We start from the raw sequence: 23224 nt of genomic DNA, 5'->3' as shown, positions 1-23224 counted from the left end.
TGTCAGGATTAGTGGGAGTTGGGGTGCAGAAATGGATAGGCAGAGCACAGAAGATTTTTAAGGTAGTGAAACTACTATGTATAACATTATATTGGTGGATCATGTCATTGTACCTTTGTCCAAACCCATAGAATCTACAACGCCAAGAGTGAACCCTCATATAAACTATGAACTTTGGGTGATTATGATGTGTCAATGTAGATTCATCTAATTGTAAAAAATGTACTACTCTAGTGGGGAACATCAGTAATGGCGGGGCTGTACATGTGTGTTGGGGGTATATGGGAAATCTCTGTACCTTCTGCTCAGTGTTGCTGTGAACCTAAAATTGCTCTAAAAAAAAGTCTATTAAAAAAAGAAAAATAAATGAGCTATCAAACCATGAAAAGATATAGAGTAAATGTGAATACATATTATTATGTGAAAGAAGTGAATCTGCAATGCCTGCACACTGTATGATTCCATCTACATGACATTCTGGAAAAGGCAGAGCTATGGAGACAGTAAAAAGATCACTGGTTGCTAGGGGAGAGGGAGAGATGAATAGACAGAGCAGAGAGGATTTTTAGGGCAGTGAAATTATTCCGTATGATGCTATTGATGGATACTTCTCATTATGCATTGGTACAAACCCATAAAAGGTACTACACCTAGAATTCTAATGTGAAATCTGGACTTTGGATGATAATGATGTGTTAATATAGATTCATTAATTATAATAAATGTACCGCTCTGCTGGGGGATGTTGTTAGTCGGGAAGGCTGTGCATGTCTGCAGATGAGTATATGGGAACTCTCTGTACTTTCCACTTGACCTTTGTATGAACCTAAAACTGCTCTAAAAAATAAAGTCCATTAAAAAAAAAAAAGAAAGAAACAAAGTGAAACTCAACCAAACCGAAATTCAAAGAAGTGACTCATATTAAAAAGATACCCAGAACCAAACCAGAGGAAAAATCCTTGGGCTAGTCTGAAGCTTAATGACATTCAAATTGTCCATTTGAATAAAAGAGGAACTCACTACCCACACTTTTGGATATTTTCTGATTGGAATGCAGGATATTTTATAGGAACATTTCAAACAATGCATTACTTAAAGACAAAAATGCAATGAATGTTGATCTGTTTGATGAGCCCCATCTCAAGAATAAAAACTAATAGCCAGGAAAAATTGTGTAGGAGCCTAAAATTTTAATTTTAGAAAGAAAAACTAATTATTTTCCAGGAACCATGAAGTAAAGGAAATTTATAATTTTGACAACTTGTTTGTAATCAGTTTTATGAAGTCTTGTTTTTTCCTTTTAGTGATTATCAGGAAAGTCCACTGGTTTGTTTATTTTTAGTGACAACAAAGAAAAGAAAAAAGAAGGGAGGCAGCATCCCCATTTCACTTCAAGTTTTGGGGAAGAGAAATCTCCAAAGAATAGATTGGTTGGTTCCAACCACTAATGTAGAAATAAGGAAAAATTAGTCCTTTTAGCAAAGTGGAGAAGCAAGAAAAAAGGGGAGGTGCCTGTAGTGGAGTTGAGGATGAGTCCTGGGGCAACACATGTAAAAGGCCTTTGAACATCTGTAGCAACAATTCATCATGTAATTTCCAAATAACATTAGCATCTTATCAACATTTGGAAGAAAAGAAAATAATGCTTGTTTTTCTTGATGAGGATACTAGAAAGAAGAAGCTAAGTTCAAGTGAGAACAAATTTTAAAATAGAACGTTGTTTGTTATTTAGATAAGGATAATTTCCAATAATCATTATAATTTGTCACTGGTAAGGTGAAATGTAGAGCCAGCTGCTCACTATTTTTTTTTTTTTTAGTTGCACGGCAAATGGATATATTAGTACTAAACTACATCTTACTAACTTCTTTGCCTCAGCTATTGACACGACAAGTTGTTTTTATCTTGAAACTGTGCTAAAATACACTTGACTTTGCCAAGTTGCTAAAATGGCTCACTGTTTTCTTGCCAGAAAACAAGAAACTAGCAATTTTTAAAATGGATAATAATTTATGTTCTAATGACCTACACCTACCTCATTTTGGGTAATATACTGCTGTTTCATTTAAATGTTTTAATGTATTCAAACAATTTATTACTAGTAAAAACTACTCAGTTGACATTCACAAGACTGAACCCCTTTGTCTGTAAGTACATAACAGGTACAGAAGGGGTATAATTTGGTCATATAAAATGCTCTCCTTGATTGTACAGCACATCTACCTTGTGTTTGATGGAATGGAAATCTCCAACTTCGGGACTGAATATTATTTTTTTCAAGTTTCACCTTATTGGTTATAATGCATTAATAACAATGTAAATTTCATTCTAGGTATCATAATATGTGTATTTGATTATTGAGGGAGATAATTATAATAGTAAATAATAAGATAACTTTCTTGCTCATCACACAGAATTCAGTCTAAATAAAATAGGTTAAGAGCATAAGCCAAACAGAAATAAAAAATTAAAAGACAAAGATCTTCCAGGTAACTGAAGACAACGTCAACTGTCTACGTCTACATCGTTCAATATATTCTCCCCAAACAATTCAGAAATATAAGAGGAAAAACAACATAAAACGATGACGACAACAGCAAAAACTATACCAAAAAAATGCCTTAAGCATGACTTGAAGACAAAGAATGACCAAACTTCAAAATAAGAGTAAATAAAAGAAGAAAAACATCAAATCCCAGGAAACAATCTTCACAGGATAAGACCACGGTAAGCCTTTACCACAAGCAAGAACAGGCCAAGAGAATTGTCGGGGAAAATAGAAGAGAGAGGAATTTTGGGGGCAATTGGATAACAAAGAAGAAGATTTTTGTCTCTTACCAGACAAAAGCGAACCAGATGTCAGAGACACATGACCTCCTCCCCAACCACAAAAAGAGAAGTAACAAAGCCAACTAAAGGTCTAGATATTTATCTATTTTGATGTACTGACAAGAGAGGATGTCATTGAACTAGAAATTCTGTAAAACACCCAAAGTTCACACAAATGGACAAAAGAAAACTCAGTAAATCTATACAGAATTATTATAGAAATCAGAAAACAAAATTCAATGAACTTTCCATCTCTCCAAAAAATAACAAAAAACAGCTGTAAGGCAACACTTCAAACTTAGTTAAATATACTCAAACAAGCATTTAGGGGTATGAAATAGCCCCTTGAATTATAAATTTAAAAATTAAGAGCAGAAAAAGAGAGAAAGCAATGAAGGAAGGCAGATTAAATTCAGGAAGGAAATGGAAGACACTGAAAAAATTATCTCTGAAATAAAAACAAACACATGATGCCCAAGAAAGACCAAAATTAAATAAAAGCCTCATAAAAATAATTTAGGAAAGGCAGAACAACCAGGAATGCAAAAATTAAAGAAGTGAAAAGATGCAGTAAGAACATGGTAGAAATGGAAGACAGGCAAAGAAAGAATAATATTTGTATAATTGGAGTCCCTGAAGACAAAAACAGCACATTGGTACAAAACTAATGTTTGTAATTGCAATTGAAGAAAAGTTTCCAAAAGTAGAAAGCCTAAATCTGTATATTGAAAGGCCAACTCAGAAACTGAGAAAATTATCTGGAATCATGAACCTTGAGAAATATGCTAGTAAAATGATTAGACTTTGAAGATAAAGAAAAATGATTCTTAAGGATTCCACAAATAAGATCAAACAAATTACAAGAAAACATAGTTAGACTGGAAGCAGAATTTTCAAAATCATGATACAAAGCCTTTCTGTCCTTTTCTTTCCGAGTGTTCTTCAGTTTATTTTGGAAAGTGTCCAGGAATACTTGGGAGATAAATTAACCTTAGTGACCAATGAATGTGAATTATGAAATAGACTAGAGGGCTAAACTTTTCTGATGAAATAAACACGATAGAAGTATAATTAATGACAACTTTAGGCAGCCCCACTCAAGAAAGTTCAAAATGCTCATAATGAAGGTTCTGGTCCAAAGGACGTAAAAATGGTCTCAGAAAAGTTCAGCTTGCTCTGTTTCCTCTGTTTCTCCCCAGTCCTCTGACAAGCCCATGGCTCCTCACATGCAGTAACTTCCCCAAGAGCTTTTAATCTTTATCGGGTCAATTCTTCTGTTATTTCATTCCCAGGACCATGTAGCTGAGGATCCAGACCAGAGTGACTATGATGGATTCAAAATAATTTCTAATGTTGCAAAACAGAAAGAATTTTAGAATTGTTTCATCTCCATTTTGGGTAACTTAGGTCATTGCAAAATGACCTCTTAGTTAAGTTTTTCTTTTGTAGTCGTTATCTGAACCAAAGAAGCATCTCTAAGTCAGTGAATTGCATATCAGGAGCAAAGGAGGACTTCTGTGTTAACAATAGGAAGAAAATTGTTTCACTAAAGTGTGCAGGATTGTTTTTGGAGCTTCTCGTATCACTTCCACCTGGGAAGTATAATTATTTTTAAAACTTGAAAGTGAAGCTTCCTTGGGGAAAATAGATGGATAAATTCTCATCTGATATAATTATTTGGTATTATTGAATATTCCTTGAGATATAGGTCTCTGTCTTTTAACATTTCCTATTCTTATAAGTTAAAATTTTTAAGAAACTTTTTCTCAGAACCTTGAGTACATTATTTATAAAGGGGAATATGTGATCCATATTATTTATATATATAAATAATTTGAAATAATTAAGTAGTTTGAAATTATATCTATATAAAATTTCAACAGAAAATAAAAAATATAATTTTAAATACTCTGTCATTGCTTTCTCTCTTCCTTCCCTCCTTACTTCTTTCCTTCCTTCTTGAATAAATCAGTCCAAGATCTACTCAGTAGGGCTGAGTAACTGTAGGTATTCCCACAGGTAGAGGGAGGGCCCCAGTACAGGATGTCATCATCCAAGAGGTTGGCAAGGTCATCCATTTGCGAATGGGAAAGGCTATGCTGGAGGCTGCCCAGTTTGGGGTATCAAAGCCCAAGTGAGTAAGCAGAGCATCTGCGTGAGGCATGGATGCAGCAGTCATCCAACAAAGCGTGTGGGAGCTGAAGAGGAGTGAAGAAAGCACCGCACTGAGTAGCAGCGGTGCTGAAATGAGATGGCTCACATTCAGAGGAGATTGATCAAATTAAAAAAAGCTTTGAAAATAATTGGAACCAGATTTTGTACTCAAGTTCAAGGCCCAGGAGACTCATAGATTGGTCCTCTCTACCTGCACGTCCACCCAGAGGCCCATGCACTGCAATGGCTCCCACAGGTTTACTGCTGAAGACAAGAATCCCAAATAAGTAAAGGGAGAAAACAAGAATGAACCCTGTGAATATTGTGCACTGCCTGATAATATGCAGGGTGAAGCACACACCATCACTTTAGTAAAATTGCCACCAAAACGTGAATATCTGACTCTAATCATGAGAACACATCATAAACCCAAATTGAGAATAATTCTAGAAAATAACTGACCTGGAATCTTCTCAGGTCAAAATCATGAAAGTCAAGGAAAATCTGAGAAATTGTTTCAGATTGAATGCGGCTAAAAGAAACATGGCAACTAAATGGAAAAGTGATCCTAGACGAGTGAATTCCAGACATTATTGGCAAAGTTGACTGGACTCTGTAGATTACAGGTGGTAATGTATCAGTATTGGTTGTATTGTGGTTACATAAGAGAATACCCTTGTTCGTAGGAATTACACATTGACGTATTTTCAGGATTGGGGCATTATACTGGTAACTTACTCTCAAATGATTCAGGAAATAAAGGTTTTTTTTATACTATTCTTGCAAGTTTTTATAAATTTAATATTATGTCAAAAGAAAAAATCCCACATTGTAAAACATTTAATTATATTTAAGAAGAAACTCAGTTATTTGTAAAATCTAGTAAAAACAGTTATTATTTAACTGAAAAATCATTTAGGAAAGAAGCTAAATTCTGAATTAAATGTTAAGGTAGAGAGATTCTTCACAAGGATTTATTAATTTTAGCAATCAGTTTAAACAATTTTTGCCTGAATAGGATAAATAAAACATTGATAAACAAAATAGAGTCAACAAAACACAATTTGTAAAATCACATGTAAAATATTTAAAAGAATAATTTAGCAGATAAATTGCATTGCATTCAATGAGAGGAATTCTTCTATAGCTATGTGCTCATTATGTTAAGGAAAATTTACTGTTTCATGAGATAAATATAAAATCTGTGAAAATTCACTCTTGAATAGGATAAAAACTCAAGACTTAAAAAAAAATCAATTTAAAGAAAATATTTCTAGCTATAATTCTGTTGTAACTCTCATCATTGCTTGTATATTTAAGTAATTTTTTTAACAATCTACACTTTTTTCTCTTAAATGTATCGTTCAGCTTTCTAAGTAAGGTAGAACAATTAAGAAGTCAGAGTTTGAAAAGCAAACTAAAATATCTTACAAAGATGAACATTTCTAGTTCAATGACTTGAAGTTGAGTTATTATTTGTGGTAATTTTTCAACTCTCAAAATAATTAACTATACTGAGTTATCAGTTCTAGTGGAATGAAGATTTCCAAGAATAAAACCATTACAAAAGTGTGATTGCAGCTTTGCTTTTTCCTCTTGGATCCTGTGATTTCTGAATGAAAACTTACTCTTCCTCCCTCTATTTATATCCCCTGCTGACATTGGCAGAGACAGAATCCTCAAGAGATTCTCAGAATTCAGATTCCTGACCTTCACTGATCCTCTCTGACTCTGACTCAAACACACTGAGCTCTGTCAGCCAGGCCTCTAATGAATGATCTTTTGAGACAGCGATAAACAGGGCTTGTTAAGTGTGGCCCATTTTTATTTGCTTTAGCCTTCTTTCTCCCTGATGATAACTCCTTGGCCTCTGTGACTTGGTTCTTCATCGTCTCTTCTGCAGACACTGCCCCACACTTGCCAGTTGGCTCAAAGAGACTTTTGAGTCCTATAGTTCATTGATGCCCATATTTTCCCTGCTGCATAGACAATTTAGCCATCATCTCACATACAGTTCTGTGATTGGGGATAATGTCCCCAATCTACTTTAAGGCAAATTCCTTCAGAGATTGGCAGGGGGCTTCCTTACATTGGAAGAATTTAAGACAATCTGTACATCAATACTGAGAAAGTGTACTAGGACCACACAAAGGGGATTTTGAACTTTATAGATGCCCTATTCTGTTGGTCCTCTCATTGGTATACATCAGATTGGATGCTAAAATCAAGATTTGTCTGGAACCTTAAAATTTTAATTTCACTGAGATCCTCTGGCTATATGAGTTACCTGTTCATTACGTGGAGACTAAAAGTTTTCACATATTACTGCTGCTCACATCACATTGGCCACGAAGTCAAATGGCTACACACAATTGCAAAGGAGGCTGAGAAATAAAGTCTTTACTCTAAATAGCCTGTGCCTATGTAATAATTCTATTAAATTGGAAGAAATGGAAAAAAGATTTGGGTGACAAATCATGCCCTTTGTTACACCACCTCAAACTATTGTTTTCCAAGGTAGGATGCAAACAGAAGATATTCTGGGAAAATCCTCCTGATTTGCTTTTCCTGAGAGTTTTGCACCTTGTAATGAGAAATCCTTTAGATGATCAGACTGTTGACTTACAGAAAATGTTTTTATAATGTTATATTTTGCTTTTTGGATTTTTATTTTGAATTAATGTTTGGTGATGGGTGGGAGAGTTAGGTGTATTATGTGATATTATATGATATCATATCCCCATTTAGTGTCACTAGAAAGAGATGCATTCAGCCTCCAGGCAACTTGCCATTGAGGGAAAATGGTTGGTCTAAGGTGTCACTACTGTAAGGGTTAGGACATTCTGATGGACTGGAAGATGCTGACCTAACAGACTAATACATCTGTGAGCCTCTCTTTCCTTTCCACTGCTATCTGTAATACCATACCACCAAAAATGTCAGACACTAGGATGGGACCTCTGTCCAGAGACCCCTTCCCATCTGCTGCCAACTGTCCTCCAGCAGCCCCCTTCCTTTCTGGGGTAAGGGGTGATGAGAGAGAAAAAAAATTTAATATGTCTATTTAACCTAAAAAATATTTGAAATGGGTTTGCTCCTTTTTTTAAACACAATTAAAATTTGACTAACTCTGGACATCTCCACTTTATTTCCCTGTTTCCTTCAAGGAAATTTTCCAGTGTAGTTTCCCTCTTGATCATTTAGCTTAGGGTCAGCAAACTCCTGTCTGCTGCCTCTTTTTGTATGGCCAGTGAGTTAAGAATAGGTTTTACAAATTGTGTTAGTCAATTTATAGCTGCTTTAACAAACTATCACAGACTGGGTAACTTAAACAACAGAAATGTATTTTCTCCAGTGCTGGAGGCTAGAAATCTAAGATCAAGGTGTTGGCAGGTTGGTTTCTGGTGAGGACTCTCTTCCTGGCTTGCAGACGGCTGCCTTCTCGCTATGTCCTCTCACAGTCTTTCTATGTGCTCATCATCCCTGGTGTCTTAGGACACCAGTCTTATCAGATTAAAGACCCACCCTGTGCCCTCACTTAACCTTTTTTACATCCTTATAGGCCCTATCTCCAAATATAGTCATATTCAAGGTTATGACTTTAGCATATGAATTTTGAGAAGACAAAATTCAGTATACAAATTAGCACAATTCATAACACAAACGAACATTTACAATCAACTTGATGATAGGGAACAATGACTTTGAACTCTAATTAAGCAAAATCTTATCCCCTCAAGAAAGAATTCCATTCTTTTTATTGGTAGACTTTTATTACAAAAAAAAGGAAACTGTACTCAATTATTACTTTTATATTATGAATTTTGTCAGTAAAATTTTCATGGAATTATTTTCTCTCTTGTTATGAAATTACCTACATTATATTCTTGAGTTTTACCTCTTGACCTGCAAAGGCTGAAATACCTATTACCTCTCCCGTGACGGAAAATGTTTGTCCACCCCTATGTGGCCCAGGCAGGGTTGACTGATTCATTTCCAGTCCTCAAGCTTTTGTCTAAACTACAGACATCTGCCCAGGAAAATATTTGCTGCTTCTGATCTCTAGGTTTTTGCTAGAATTTCCTATTTTACTTTAGCTCTCCTCCCACGGAGATCCATCTCTTCCCATAAGCTTATTTTATAGACTCCCCCAAACTGTTTTGACCAGCATGGCATTAGCTTGTTTAAAGCTCAGTTCTGTTTCAAGTGTTTTAGGATTATAGAGGCATTCTAAAAAAAAAAAAATCCACAGACTCAATTTATCAAGGGAATTTTCCCACAGTTAGCTGGGGGGGCCCCCAGATTCCTAAATGCCTTCAGTACTAGGAATGTTTAATCCAGATCTGGGTGCCAGGCACACCAGGGAGAGACTGGAGCAGGCTGTTCTTTTCACTGCATCCACCTGAATTTTTCTAGACCATTGTAGATTTGCCATAATAGAGGGGATAGCAGTGACTTTTGTATACAAATCCAATATGCTGGTTAGTTTTTTGCTCTGAATAATATATCCAGAAAATCTTGCACGGAGAGGGCCTATGATTTCATAGAGTAGTGTACCTTTACCTTACCGAATATATTTAAACAATAATAATAGCAAAATAATAATAACTGAAATTTGCTGAGCATTTACTATGTAGTAGTACTTGTCTTAACAATATATTTAGGATATAGATGCTAATATGATCCCTAATGTGCCAGTGAGAAAATTAGTCTTAGAATATGTATATAGCTTATCAAAGTTCACACACAGTTACCAACTGGGAGAATTATATCTCAACCCCAAGGCTGTTTGACATTAAATCTATGTTTCAACCACTCTGTTAGACTGCCTCCATGTACACTTTTCATTTGAAAGCTATTCTAAGCAAGAATTAGAGAAGCAGTCTTATTATCCCTCTCTGCAGTAATATGACTATACTCTGGCTCATTGGTACAAATTACTGTAAAAAAATCACGGTATACAATGTCTGAACTTCCCCAATGGTGAGCATCAGCATTGTCACTCCTGAGAAAGAGCAAAGAGATCATTCTTCCTACATTATGTCTATTCCAACCATGTTTCAGTGTATTGGAGGAGGCAGTGCTGCTGCTCTTATACCTGACTCCACAGACATTTATCTCACATCTCAAAAATACCACAGGCTGTCTGGTCAGAATGGGTTCAGGTATTAGCCAGACCCACCACTTACCAGCAATGTGCCAGGATATTATTTGTTGTAGTTTATGGTGGCTTTTCTCCTGGAAATCCATGATCTCTTCTTTAAATCTCACCTCTGTTGGGCTTCCTGGTATTTTCCTGAATATCAGGGGTGGGAAGGTCCAATTACTTTTCAGTCAACAAGTATCCCACACCTGATATAAATCAGTGGATGAAAAATAATAAATGAGAGGAGGGGTTTGCCCCCCCCAATCAGTAGCATGAGTTCAGTTCATGCCCATTCAATATGGCCTATTACCTAAGCATGAGGAAAGATATTTTCATGTATGCTTAAAACACCATTATGGAACCACAAGAAAAATAAAAAAGACAAGGCGTTGTTAGTATCTCTGATTAAGTGTGATTATTCATTCTAATTATTGAGAATTTAGGAATGTTTTTAATGGTTATATGTCTCCCATGCTTAGAAACAAGTGGATATGCTGCTGTTTAAGGTTGGCAAGGTAAACTCATGCATTGTGTCTGCTCTCTCCCAGAATGTCAGCACCATAATGATAAAGTAATCTGTTAATGAATCAACCCCCCCAAAAAATTAAAAGGAAGTATAGAAGCTTGAAAATGCTAAATTGATAACTAATCAGCAGACCCTAAGAAGCTGCCGGACATTTAACCTCTAGGCAGAAGACTAGAAGTTCTTTCTTTAGGAAATTTAACTGGAACAACAAACAAAACAAACGGAAAATAAATCTAAAGATACTCACGTAGGAGATTCTCCAAGGAATTGGCCCAGCTAGTTTATTCTACAATAGAATTCAAAGTCAGACAGTCCTATAAACTTAGACAAAGCTTCCAGACAGCTTTTTAAATCTCCTACTCTTAAACACAAGCACACAATCAAACGTGACTTAAGGAAAGTCTCATCCGAAAAGAAAAGAATAAAACAATAAACATAGAAGACGCAGAAAACATGGAAGGAATGGAAACAAAAGTAAAAAATAAGCAACATTGTTTTCTCAGAGAGAAATAAACACATCTATAGAAAACACTGAAGATGCTATTTCAAAAAGTAGGAGACAATAGTTACGGGTAAAAAAAGAACTCAACATAGTAGCCAAAAGAGATAGAAAGTCATGTTGAAGAAATAGCATATAAAATAAATCCAACTGAAAAATGAGTAGAAAATATAAGAACGTTAAAGAACAAATCCAGGAATTCCAACATCTAAGTAACTGAAGCCACAAAGAGAGATAAATGTGGAAAATTGAGGTAAGAAAATTATAAAAAAATAAGTCAAGAAAATTTTTCGGCCCTAGGACCTAAATTTGCAGAAAGAGATTATGAACAGCCAAGCAAAATGGATAAAAACCTATAAACAAGGCACATTAAATCAATGTGAAAACCTAAAATGCTGCACACAATGAAAATATGCTGTGAGTTTCCAGTAAAGAGAAAAAAATCTTTCATTACAAAGGATCAAGTATCAGGATTGTATCAGGCTTCTCACCAGCAACACCAAAGACTAGAATACAACTTTCTTTCATGAATCTGATAAATGATATTCAGCTCAGAATCCTATACTGAGCCAAACTATTGGTCTAGTGTGAGAGTAGAATAAATACATTTTTAGGCAGGAAAGAGCTCAAATATTTGACTCATATGGACTTTTTTAAGGAAGAAAATCCTGTCAAATGAGAGAGTAGACCAAGAAAGAGAAAAACATGGGATCTAGAAACAGAAGTATAATCAAAGGGAGAGACCTAAGGAGCAACCAGTCTTGATTGGAGCATTATGTCAGAAGATGTGGGAAGATTTTCTTCAAGATTGAGTTGATGGAACCAAAGAGAATATGGGTTAAGCCAAAGAAAGGAGACAAGAGAAGAGGAGAGGAAAGGAAAGAAAGAAAGAGAGAGAGAGAGAGAGAGAGATAGGCAATCCAATTAGATAAGACAAAATGAAGCACAGAAAAGGAAAGATAATTATAATATCATTTATGACTTACCTGTGAAGTGTATTTTATTATAATAATATACACCTTATATGCACATTATATATTATAATATGCATTTAACCAAAGTTTTGATACAATGCTGTTGGGAAGATGGGAGAATGGGAAGTATGTATGGAAGAGGCTGGGTACAGAGGAGTGAAAGAGAATGAAATCCATAGTGAAAGGCAATACAAAAATTGAAATTGCAAGATGTGTCAATATAAAACCATTCTTTGTTGTTAGAAATATGGAGGAAGTTACCAAGAGAAGTGGCAAAAGGATTGAAATGAATTGCCCTTTGAGAGTGAGTAAATTGGAGGGTCGGTGGAATGCTGCTGTTTTCCCTACAAGACTCGTAAAACTATATGATTTTCTAAATGATGTTCTTCTATCACCTAGATAAAAGTAAAAATTATATTAGAAACAAGTGAGTAGTTTATTAAAATATTTTTGCACCTATGGGCTTCCCGTGCTTTGTTGTGAGTACTGTCAGTACTGTAAGTAAACCTACAACATCACCTCTTTTGGAGAGTTAAGGTGATTTTTAGTTGTATTTTATAGAATCCATCCAAATTCACTTCCATCCCCATCTCAAATATAGCTTTGAGAATGTAAAACAGAGGAACCTAATCCCATGTGAAAGATCATGAGGGGTTTTCCTGAGGAATATATAATTTTTCTTGGTGTTGAAGGATGAGAAACATTAAGCAGCAAAGAAGGAGGGAATAGCATGTGAAAAGGTTCTGAAGAGAAAGAAACTTGGATCTGAATTCAGCAGACACGGGGGTAAGGGAGTGGTGGAAAAGCAGAGTCAAGACTGCTGGGGGTAGGGACCAAGGGCCAAATGGCTCATCCTGAGGCTGGAGAGACAGCAGGAGCAAGATCATTGAGGGCCTTGGGAGTCATGTCAAGGATTTCAGTTCAGAAAGTTTTAGAAGATTTTCTTTAAGAAGATGAAATTAGTGTAACCAAGGAGAATGTAGGTTAAGAAAAAGAAAAACAGGAAGAGAGAAAAGAAACAAACCAATGATTTAATGCCAAGACAAACAAAATCAAGCAAAGAAAAGGAAAAATTATCACAATGTAATTTATGACAGCTATGAAGTACATTTTGTGGTTGTAGTAAAGTTACAAAATTTTGATGCAATTCTTTGGGGGAGAAATAGAAGAAGAGAAGCAGCACTGTTTAAAAAGCGGAGAAACATTTTCACTGTTTTCCTTGTGTGGGTTTCTTGAGGAGGGAAGCTGGAAAATTTGAAGGAAAAGCTAAAGATGAAACTTATTTATTTTTATGCACACATAATAGCCATAAATGGCATTATTTAAAATTTTGAGAAGAAAGTCTTATCAAGGGCAATAACCGTTGTTAGTCTATGAAATATTTTGCTTTCTTACAACCTTTTCATGGTCTCATTCTCCATGTATTACATTTACCAAAATGGTATTGAGAATGGTATCAAATCTGCACTAGGAAAGCAAGATGATTTATAAGGTGAGAAAATTTCCTTAGTTATCAAACATTTTACTTGGATTCTTAGCTTTGGGTAACAAAATATTTAAGAATAAATTCATTTCTATATTTCCAGGCAGGCTGGAAGGTTTTCTATTAACTTCAAAAATTCACTTAGGATGGGCATTGAAGAGTCTGTTCTCAATCAGAATGTCTGGTTTGGGCTCATGAGTATTAAATGGCTTGTCTGCCCATGTGATGCAGCCTGGAACAGATATTTAAATATAGCCCAAGTAAGTTAAAAAATATTTGGTGGATTTTGTGTGTCAAACCTTTTAGATCTGACTGAGGAATGCAATGATTCAAAAAGCTGTGTTGAATAAGGAAGAATATTTTTAAAGGAGTGCTTCTTAACAGACAATGACAATTTTAAGCACTTTCTCAATAGAGAAAAATAAAAAATGGAAAACATCAGAAATGCAGTAGGTGGAATATAGAAGTAAGAGTAAAAACAGCCAAAAACACTGCTATAGAAGATTAGCCAAATTTTGCCTTGTGAAACTCTTGTCACTGAAGAAGTAAACTCATACCAGCAGTCTGATCCAGGAAACTCTTAGAGCATGCTTTAAACAGGCTAGTACACATTTCTAAAATGTGAAAAACTTTAATGTCACATTCATACAGGATTTCTCCAAGAGATTCTGAAGTTTCTGATTTAAATTCCTGATACTGGAGGAAAAAGTGCTTCCTGTGATTGACACTTATTGTGATTTTGGATTAAATTCTAGACATCACTCAAATGTCCACTTTGTTGTGAGGAGAAAAAAGGTAAAGAGAACATGAGAAAATGAGAGTATGAGAGAAGGAGAGGGAGGAAGGAAGGGAGGGAGAGTGAGAGAGAGGAAGAAAGAAAGGAAGAAAGGAAAGAAGGAAGGAGGGAGGGAGGAAGGGAGAAAGATAAGAGAAGATGATGATGACAATGATGATAAAGAAGCTTCAGACAAGCCTAAGAACCAGGAACATCTGACAATCCCAGACCTTTCCCCAGAATCCATGCTGTTCTCCTTGTCTGACGAGGGAATTTCAATGCAGTCATATAATAGAGTTGTAGCCTGATGTCAGGGGCCACATTCCAGACCTGGTCTTCCTATCCCAGACCATTATTTATAATTCAGAAACAGAGGCCAAGGCAAATACCATAAAGCAAAACCCTAGAGGGATAGGCAGGCCTGTTGCTAAGAGAGAAAGGGAATACTGGGCCCAGATTTTAAAATGATCATCTGACACTATTTTTAGTGTTCGGTACTAATTGATTTCCTCCAAAAAGAAATTGATAGATAGACAACTGTGACCTCAAAGGACTCATGTGGGTTTTTATTGTGTCTGATTTCAAAAGGGGGAGAGAAGGCCATGTTTGCTCAAGCCCTGTAGCAATTTCCAGTCCCTGCCCCCACAAACAGGAAGTAGGCTGCTCATTTTGTGCAAGCCACAGCTGCAGAGACTGCTTGTGAAGGTAAGCTCCTGTAACGGGCAGGACCTGTGACAAACAGAGTGATTGACAGGTCAGTCCAATTCCAAGGAATGAGTCCTTATTAGCCCTATTCAGTGGGATGTGTGTATGTCATGGATTGTTGACTACTGCATATTGCTTTCCCTTTTTACTTTTTCTAAAATGAAAAGTTATTTTTTTCTTTTAATTTTATCTTCAGCATCATTTGATTTCAGTCACTTCAGGTGTATTAAGAGTGATTACAATTGCCTTTAATCACACAGGTTTGTAGAGTCACAGCTAAGTATAGCAGTTGAAAGAAATAAAAATCATTAAGAAATCCTGATCCTTGAGCTGGGTGCAAGTTTCAGTTGCCAGACATTTTCCTTATTAACAAAACCTGAATTTTGTATAAGGCAGCAATCTGCCCAGCTAGAAAGCTACATTTTCGAGCAGTCTTTGAAGACCTTGTTTATCACCCATGTGTTACAGTTTAGGCCAATGTAATGCAAACTGAAATTTTATAGTTACTTCCATGAAAATTTTGCTTTTCTGATACTGGCTTCATCCTCCCACTTTTTCACTTTTTTTCTTTTTCTTAATAGCGTTGTGTTTGTGACGCTGAAATTGTACAAGGCAAGTCACAGATTCAAGTGATTCAATTTACAGACATAGGAGAATGAAAGCCACATGTTAAAGATGGTAAAGACAAATATAAACGGCACCTAGGATATTGATGACAACATGGAGATGTTATATTAGCTCTGAATTGTCTAACTCTGGATTCTTCATTGGGTGAGAAAAACAACTCACCATTATGTGGATAAACCACTGTGAATGGATCTTGTTGATGCAGGGACCTTTCCGGAATTGTGAAAAGGGTAGGGGGCTGGGGAGAGTGTAGGGTATATGAAAGGGGTTTGGAGTGTGTTCTGGGGTGTCAAAGGTTTATTGTAGGGCAAATTTATTGTTTACTCCTCTGTTTCCTTTCTTTTCCTTTGAAAATATCCTCTCCCTTTTGAGACATTACTCTCTTTCCCACTTCGAAATTACACATTCCACTTCAAAATTTCAGAATAGAAGCCACCATTTCTGAAATAACTTGTTTGCATACTCATGGTGATTAGTGGAGTCATGAGCCATGGAAGCGAATGATTACATTCATGATACCTCCAGCCTCTAGCCTTAGGAATTGGTGCAGGAATGAGCCAGAGTCATGCTGGGCAATCACACTCCTTCTTGGGAATTGTCAAATTGGAGTAAAGAGAAAGAAAAGCCCTTTTCTCTCTTGTCGGAAGTTTGAGGATGTGAACTTGAAACTTCCATAATCCTGTGAAGAGGGGATATTGAATTTAACCCAGTGAGAGAATCAAAGATGAGAGACATTGAGAATTCTACTGCAAATGAGTCTGTGGAACCATTTTTCTCTGCCCTTATCGTGGCTCCATAAGCCGATTAATCCTCTGTTTGCTTAAGTTAGATCAAGTTAGATATATTTCACTCACAGTCTAAAGAGTTTTGATGCTATAAGGAACAGGCACCAGTTTTTATTTCTGACTATTTTAAAATTAAAACACTAACTAATTTCAAATTTGTTATCTCAGCTTTAATGAGGTTACATGGCCTCTCATTAACGGATATTATTCTTTGACAGAAATATGTAAAGTATAATCATTACTCATTTAAAAATGCCCTGTGATTGAAATCAAAACCAATTAGTTAACAGATTTAAATTCATTAGAGAACCCAGACGCAGTTGTGACTAGTAGCACTTTCTGTAAAGTTGTAGCTCATAATCAGTAAATGTGATGACTTTGAAAATTCATATTTTTCCCTCCACTGTTTGCATTTCTATTTGATGGTTCAGGGTTTTGAACAGCCAGTCTAGTTATATCAAACAAACTTAGTTAATAAGTCCTCCAAGATAGTTTACTCCCAAGAACATTTCTCTTGGATAAAATTTATAGTTCTTAAAGATTTTGCTTTCTCATTGTTGTTGTTATAAATCAGTGTTCTTTAAACTTCAGCAACAACAAAAACAAACAAACTAAAACTTTTGAAAGGAAAACCTCTTTGGATACCCAGTATTAACTGGAATAGTTTTATTTAAAATATGTATATAATATTATAACTACCTACACATTAACTTATGCACAAGTTTTGTACCATGACACAAAGTCAACAAAACTGCAAAATTTATAATTTTCAAAATAATTATATTTTAATGTAATAAATCATGTGCTCTTTAATAAAAGCCAAGAAACTATCAAGAGCTGATATATGACGCTGACTGCTGTGGATTCTTTTGTCATGAGTGTACTGCACCTGTGCTGTGACTGACTCAGTTCTCTCGCCATTATTATCTAGCTGAACCATGCAATCTTTATTTACACAGTACAGGAAATCATTCTGATGTCATTTGATACAAAACTTCTTTTACACATTAAGCTTATCTCTTCTTTCTTGTCATTAGCCTAGTAATATATAGTGCAAAACGTGGTGGCATTCTCATGAGGTTAAAAACTTATTAAGAAACTAGTTTCTTCTATAAGAGTGTACATCACCTACGAATTATATCTAAGAAAACTATTTTTTCTTTCTAATTGTAAAGAAAGTTCACAAAGATGCAAACAGATTTGAGGCAATTATTGCCATTTTGATTTTAGATCAATCTAGTGTAATCAAATATGAAACATTTTGGGGGAAGGTGATTACTCTGTACCCATATTACGGACACAAAAGAAAAGGTGAGCACCAAAATTGTATGGGTCATAAAATGATAGCAAATGTGTTGAATATTGTTTTTAGATTACTAGCAATGTGAGGTGAACAAACTGCATTTCTGGCCATGATGATGTCATTGAGACTGGAATTGGCTTCTTGTGTAAATAAGTAGAAACTTGAAAAAATGCAGAATAAAATTATTTTCTGACGTTGGTCAAAATCAGCACAGAAACAGGATCTCTGATAGGAGGGAGGTAAACAAGGTAAACGCTAAAACTGCCCTAAATTTCTGGCTGCAGGAACTTTCCACATAGCAGGAGATGAAAGGAGATCGCGAAAAGGTCATGGCAGTTTTACCGATCTTAAAAAAAGAAAAAAGAAATCCTGAGGACTTATACCACCTGATTTCAAGACTTGCTATAGAGTTGCTGCAATCAACTGTGTAAAATTGGTCCAAGGATACATCAGCGGATTATTGGAACCAGCCACACAGTTCAGGAATAGACCCAAACACAAACATTCGATTAATGTTTTAAAGGAATACTTTCGTTCTTGAAGAATACTTTCACTGGATATGGGATTTTGATTAATACTTATTTTATTTCAGCACTCTAAAGAGATTGCTCCAACTGTCTTCTAGCCTCTACAGTTTCTGATGAGAAGTTTGCTAGTATTCAATTTCTTCTTCCTTTCTATGTAATTAATGTGTCACTTTTCACTGACTGACTTCAGGATTTTCAGCAGATTAACTATGATGATCCTAGGTATGGTTTTCTTTGATTGTATCATATTTGGGTTTACTAAGTTTCTTGAATCTATAAATGCATGTCTTTCATTAAATTTTGACAGTTTTTCAGACATTATTTTTTCAACTATTGTTTTCTGCCCACTCCTCGTTCCTCTTTACCTTCTACTTCAATGCTCATAGAATTGGCTTTTTGAAATTTTTCCGCAGATCTCTGAGGATCTGCTTATTTATTTTGTTCAATCTCTTTTCTGCTCTGTTCTTCAGATTGTGTAATTTTGATCTATCTTCATTATCTTTTGCCTCTATCATTCCCATTTTCCTATTGAGCCTGTCCAGTGAATTTACTTTGAGATATTGCATATTTTAATTCTAAAATTTATTTGTGTTATTTTTTGATAGTTTACATGTCTTTTATGAGACTTTGTCTTTTCATTCATAATGAGCATGTTTGCTTTTATCTTGCTAAGCAGAGTTAAAATGGCTGTTTTGAAGTCTTTCTCCTATAATTTTTAGCATCTCTGTTACCTTTGGGTTGGCATCTTTTGATTGCCTTTTTTCTTGAGGTTGGGTCTCATTTTCCTGGTTTGATTTATGTTAAGTAATTTTCTTGTGTGTCCTAAACATTGTGAATATGATGTTGTATAGATTCTAGATTATATTATAGGTTCCAAAGTATTGATATATTTGTTTTTATGGGGCAATTAACTTGGTTCGATGTAATTCTGGGCAGCAAGTCAGATGTAATTTCTGTTCTTCAAGCCTTAGTTGTTACCTGCTTGAAGTTTACCCCAAATAGAAGTGGTTCGTGGAGCAGCATGGACTTAAGGTAAATTTATGCATGAAATTAGATACCTCTAGGTGTCTTTTCTGCAGCCTCTCTCTCAATCTTCAGAGGCTGTTGTTGCCCCGGGAGTCCTTCCTCTAGTTCCAGAAAGATGGTGAAATTTTCTATCAGAATTGAGTTGCTTCACATTATACTCAAGATCAAACAGCATATACCCTCAGTATAGAGAAATAAAGAAAAAAGAAACTCACACTGTTGGATGTTTTCTCCAAGTTTCGACCCTTGCTTTCACTCAGTGTCCAGAGCCTTCAAATAATTTTTGTTGTTGTTGTTGTTCGCTGTCTAGATTTATGGCTTTTATTTATGGGGTAATCAGTTTTTTAGGAACTAACCTCTCTAAGCCAGTTGACTATTACATTCTAATGGAGAAAAACGCAGAGAAACTTTGTGACATATTGCAGTTGGGACCCTGGTGGAAAGTTCTTACATCTTACATTTAGAAAGGAAGTAGCAAATATGTCCACCTGCAAAGCTTGAGAATTTTTCCTGATTCCTTCATTTAAGTGAAATATGAAGACTGGTAACATGAGTTCTGTAACGTGAAGAAGGGGCACAAAATTGTGCGTTAACTCTCCGTTGACCGACACACTATATTTCCATTGTCCTTCTGTTCTCTCGGTCCCGCCCAGGTTGCGGTTTGCTTGGTTCTTTTTTCTTCTCTCTCAAATACACAGTTTAATATTTCTTGATAGTGCCAGTGCTTCTCCAGCCAAACATAACCTGTTTCTTGCCAGGCGTTGCTCTGCTATCACAGGCTATGTTCCAGAAAACAAAATTCTTTCTTCAACACCATAAATAGAGCTGACTATTCACTTTTCACATCTTCCTTCCTTTCTTCAAAATCACAGACTGGAGGAGGAGGTACGAATACACCATGAAATTCAATTGAAATGAAAATGCCTTAAATTTCTTATTCAGAGGTTTAAAATGTTTTATTTATCCCTTCCTACTTTTTCTTCCTTTTTTTTATTTTGCTGTTTATTTTATGGATCTGGAGAAATGAGCAGTAGAGGAATTTGATGGATATTGTCAGGCATCTTGCCGCGTTTTGCTCTGTGTCTCTTGGAAAGAGTCCCGTGCACTGGAAGTGCTCCATCAGAAGGTGGGTGACATTCTTTCAGGGATATTTTAGAAGAGATTCCTACCCTAATGTAAACTTAGATTTAATGTCCCCAAGGATGCTTTTAACTCTAAGGTGCAATGTTATCACATCACATTGGAAAGGAGCTATTATTTTTACTTAACTGTGTATTGTAGAACTAATAAGCCCTCTTAATACATAAAAATTACTCAAAGAAAGGTACATCTTTTCACGCTATTCTAAAAATCACAAAATTAAAGGAACCTAGGTTAATAATAAGGGGCTGATTTATTGCTTTACTATACAAGAACTCTGCCATGAACCTAACAGAGGCTCCACACAGAAAACTTATTCTGTAGGGGAAGAAGCCAAAAAGAAAATTAGCCCTGTGTTGAAAGAGAACCCATGATGGCTGATTTGATGATATTAATGGCATTTTCCCTCCTTTGCAGTATTATAAAATCTAAACCATTTAATGGTGCTCTTTTCCTTGCCTGGAAGGGAAAAATGACATTGCTCTAAACCCTTTGTAAATTTTAGAGCATATGCTATATAGTAATTTGATGCTCAAACGTTACTGAGTTTAGGAGCTTCATTCCTTTGATCAGAAGCTGTGAAGCGAGAGCCACTCGGGCTCCAGGTCCTGTGTGCCAACCACTGGCCTTCATGATAGTTCATGCTGCCAAGTGGACAGAGACTGATTATTTTCTGGTTCCCAATTTCTGAGTCCTGCACTGTAGGTTAGACGAGCCCATAAAGTTGACTTTGTGTATACAGTACTCTGAAATGGCATAATCAACACATTTTTCTTCCTGCACATGGCAGCAGAAGAGAAGAACATGCTGTATTAATTGATCTGCTGAAACCTTGGTCTACAGGGAAATAAATCTTTCAACCATTGAGTTATAAGGACTGTAGTTTTCCTAGGGCAATGTGGATCTTTTAATTTGATTTTCTGTGTAAAGCCAAACCTTAGTTTTCAGTACTCCCATATATTCAGAAACACTAGAAATCATTTTTATCTACCTACTATTTTAATAATGATTATACTTCCTAATATTAGCTTCTCCTATTTTGCTTGCCCAGGATGCATATCTACAACATTTAGAAGAATAGTAAAAGTACAGCAAATTAAGGATGTATACCTGTTCTTCAGTCTTAACCAACACACCAGTTACTCAGCACTTCTGTTACTGAAAACAATTGAGAATCAAATTATAAATAGAATTAAAAAGATGCCTGTGGCAAATTGAATTATTGTGTCTTAATTATTCATCACTCTCTGTATTCATACGCTTTGTCACATAATTTTGTAACCTCCTACAGAAGGTGGGCTCTACTTTTCTCCCCCTTTGGGCTTAGCCAATGGATATGAGTGAAGGTGACACAACTAATGGCAAAGAACATGACCAATGGGCTCGCTCTCTTGCATTTCTGCCATCAAGAGAAGAGCATCCTGCTGTCCCTCTGGTCCAAGGAGATGAGACAAACTTGAGGAAGAGCTACATGGCTGGCCTGAAAACCTACAGCTTGAGGGGTAGATTCAGCTCAGGTCAGCTGATTCTCAACTGAAACGCAGACTCATCAGCTATCAGTTAAGTGGCGCGGCCAATTTTCAGTCAGACACAGTGGCAAAGATTTATGAGAAAATGCTTTTTTCCTATAAGTTTGTGATATTTTATTATAGAAAATATCTTATTGATGCTTTATACCTGTGATTAAAGTAATTATCACAAGTTCGCATTTACTAAGTCTATGTCTTTAACTCATGGTGGATCTCCTTAATGCTCTTTTCAGAAAGACAGTTACCTTAATCATCCGTAATTCTAAAAATGTGGTCATAAAATAAAAATATAAAAATTTTGATGCATGAAAGATATAGCCTCAATTCTTTAGAAAATTAAAAGGCCCAGAATAACTCATTTTCCTGGAATTACATACCGTTAAACACCCCCTGAAAAGTAATTAAAGCATTCAGTGGAAGATGACTTATATTAAGATCCTGGAAAAACTTGGTTTAGATTATAAGTAGGAGTGATATGTGTCTATATAGAACACCTCATTCAGTAAAGAGTTCACCACTGCCACTGTGCATCATCGGTCGTTACAAGACCCAGTGTGGCGCTAGAAGAAAGATAGGCTTATTTTAGCTGATGGGAGTCTCAAGGGCATGTGTTGATTTAGAGATAAAAGAAATAGTGGAAATGATTTTGGTGTTGAATATTAAATGAAAGCACTTCAACTTTAAGGGGAAATTCCTCATGTCTGTAGTCACCAAAAAGTATTTGTGGCTTACTGATTTTACATCCTGAGAGATAAACTTTTTATGTCCACCTACTCTACTTTAAAACTTATACCGTTTTGTTAAGGGTTTACTCATCTGTGTATTCTCATTTGGAGGAACCTGGGTCTGCAGCTCAATGCTTTACATACTTAGCACCAAGGAAAGGCCATGCTTGGATGTAGTGGCTGTCGTCAGTCTCCACTGAACAGTAAGGATCACCAAGAATAATGAATTCTCCTCATGGTGAAGGCAATTTTGCTGCAGTGGCAGAACAACTTTTTTCCAAAGTTCTGTTTGTAAACCAGAAGATGCCTTTTTGTTTTCTTTATCTGACCAAGTTTTGTCTATTTGTGAGTGTTCTAGCTCATGTAAATTTCTGTGATTCTCTCTCCAGCCCCATTCTACAGAATCATTGCCAAACTTATTGGTAATCATGCTTTCAGTTTATGACATTCTCTGCACTTCCTGGTTGTTAG

General features: G+C 35.8%; 1 long non-coding RNA gene across 1 annotated transcript in view; it reads left to right on the top strand.

The window, feature by feature from the left end:
* Positions 1–22207, top strand: part of LOC103547130 (uncharacterized) — a 126841-nt gene extending 104634 nt beyond the window's left edge. Inside the window, exons 3-4 of the long non-coding RNA XR_011542995.1 lie at positions 20381–20485; positions 21551–22207. This is a non-coding gene — a long non-coding RNA (uncharacterized lncRNA). The remainder of the gene's footprint in view (positions 1–20380; positions 20486–21550) is intronic.
* The last annotated feature ends 1017 nt before the right edge of the window (positions 22208–23224 follow it).

This window comes from Equus przewalskii, chromosome 8 (genome assembly GCF_037783145.1).
Source record: "Equus przewalskii isolate Varuska chromosome 8, EquPr2, whole genome shotgun sequence".
Taxonomy (NCBI): domain Eukaryota; kingdom Metazoa; phylum Chordata; class Mammalia; order Perissodactyla; family Equidae; genus Equus; species Equus przewalskii.
The sequence above is the reverse complement of the archived record's forward strand: the minus strand, read 5'-3'. Positions and strand labels throughout refer to the sequence as shown.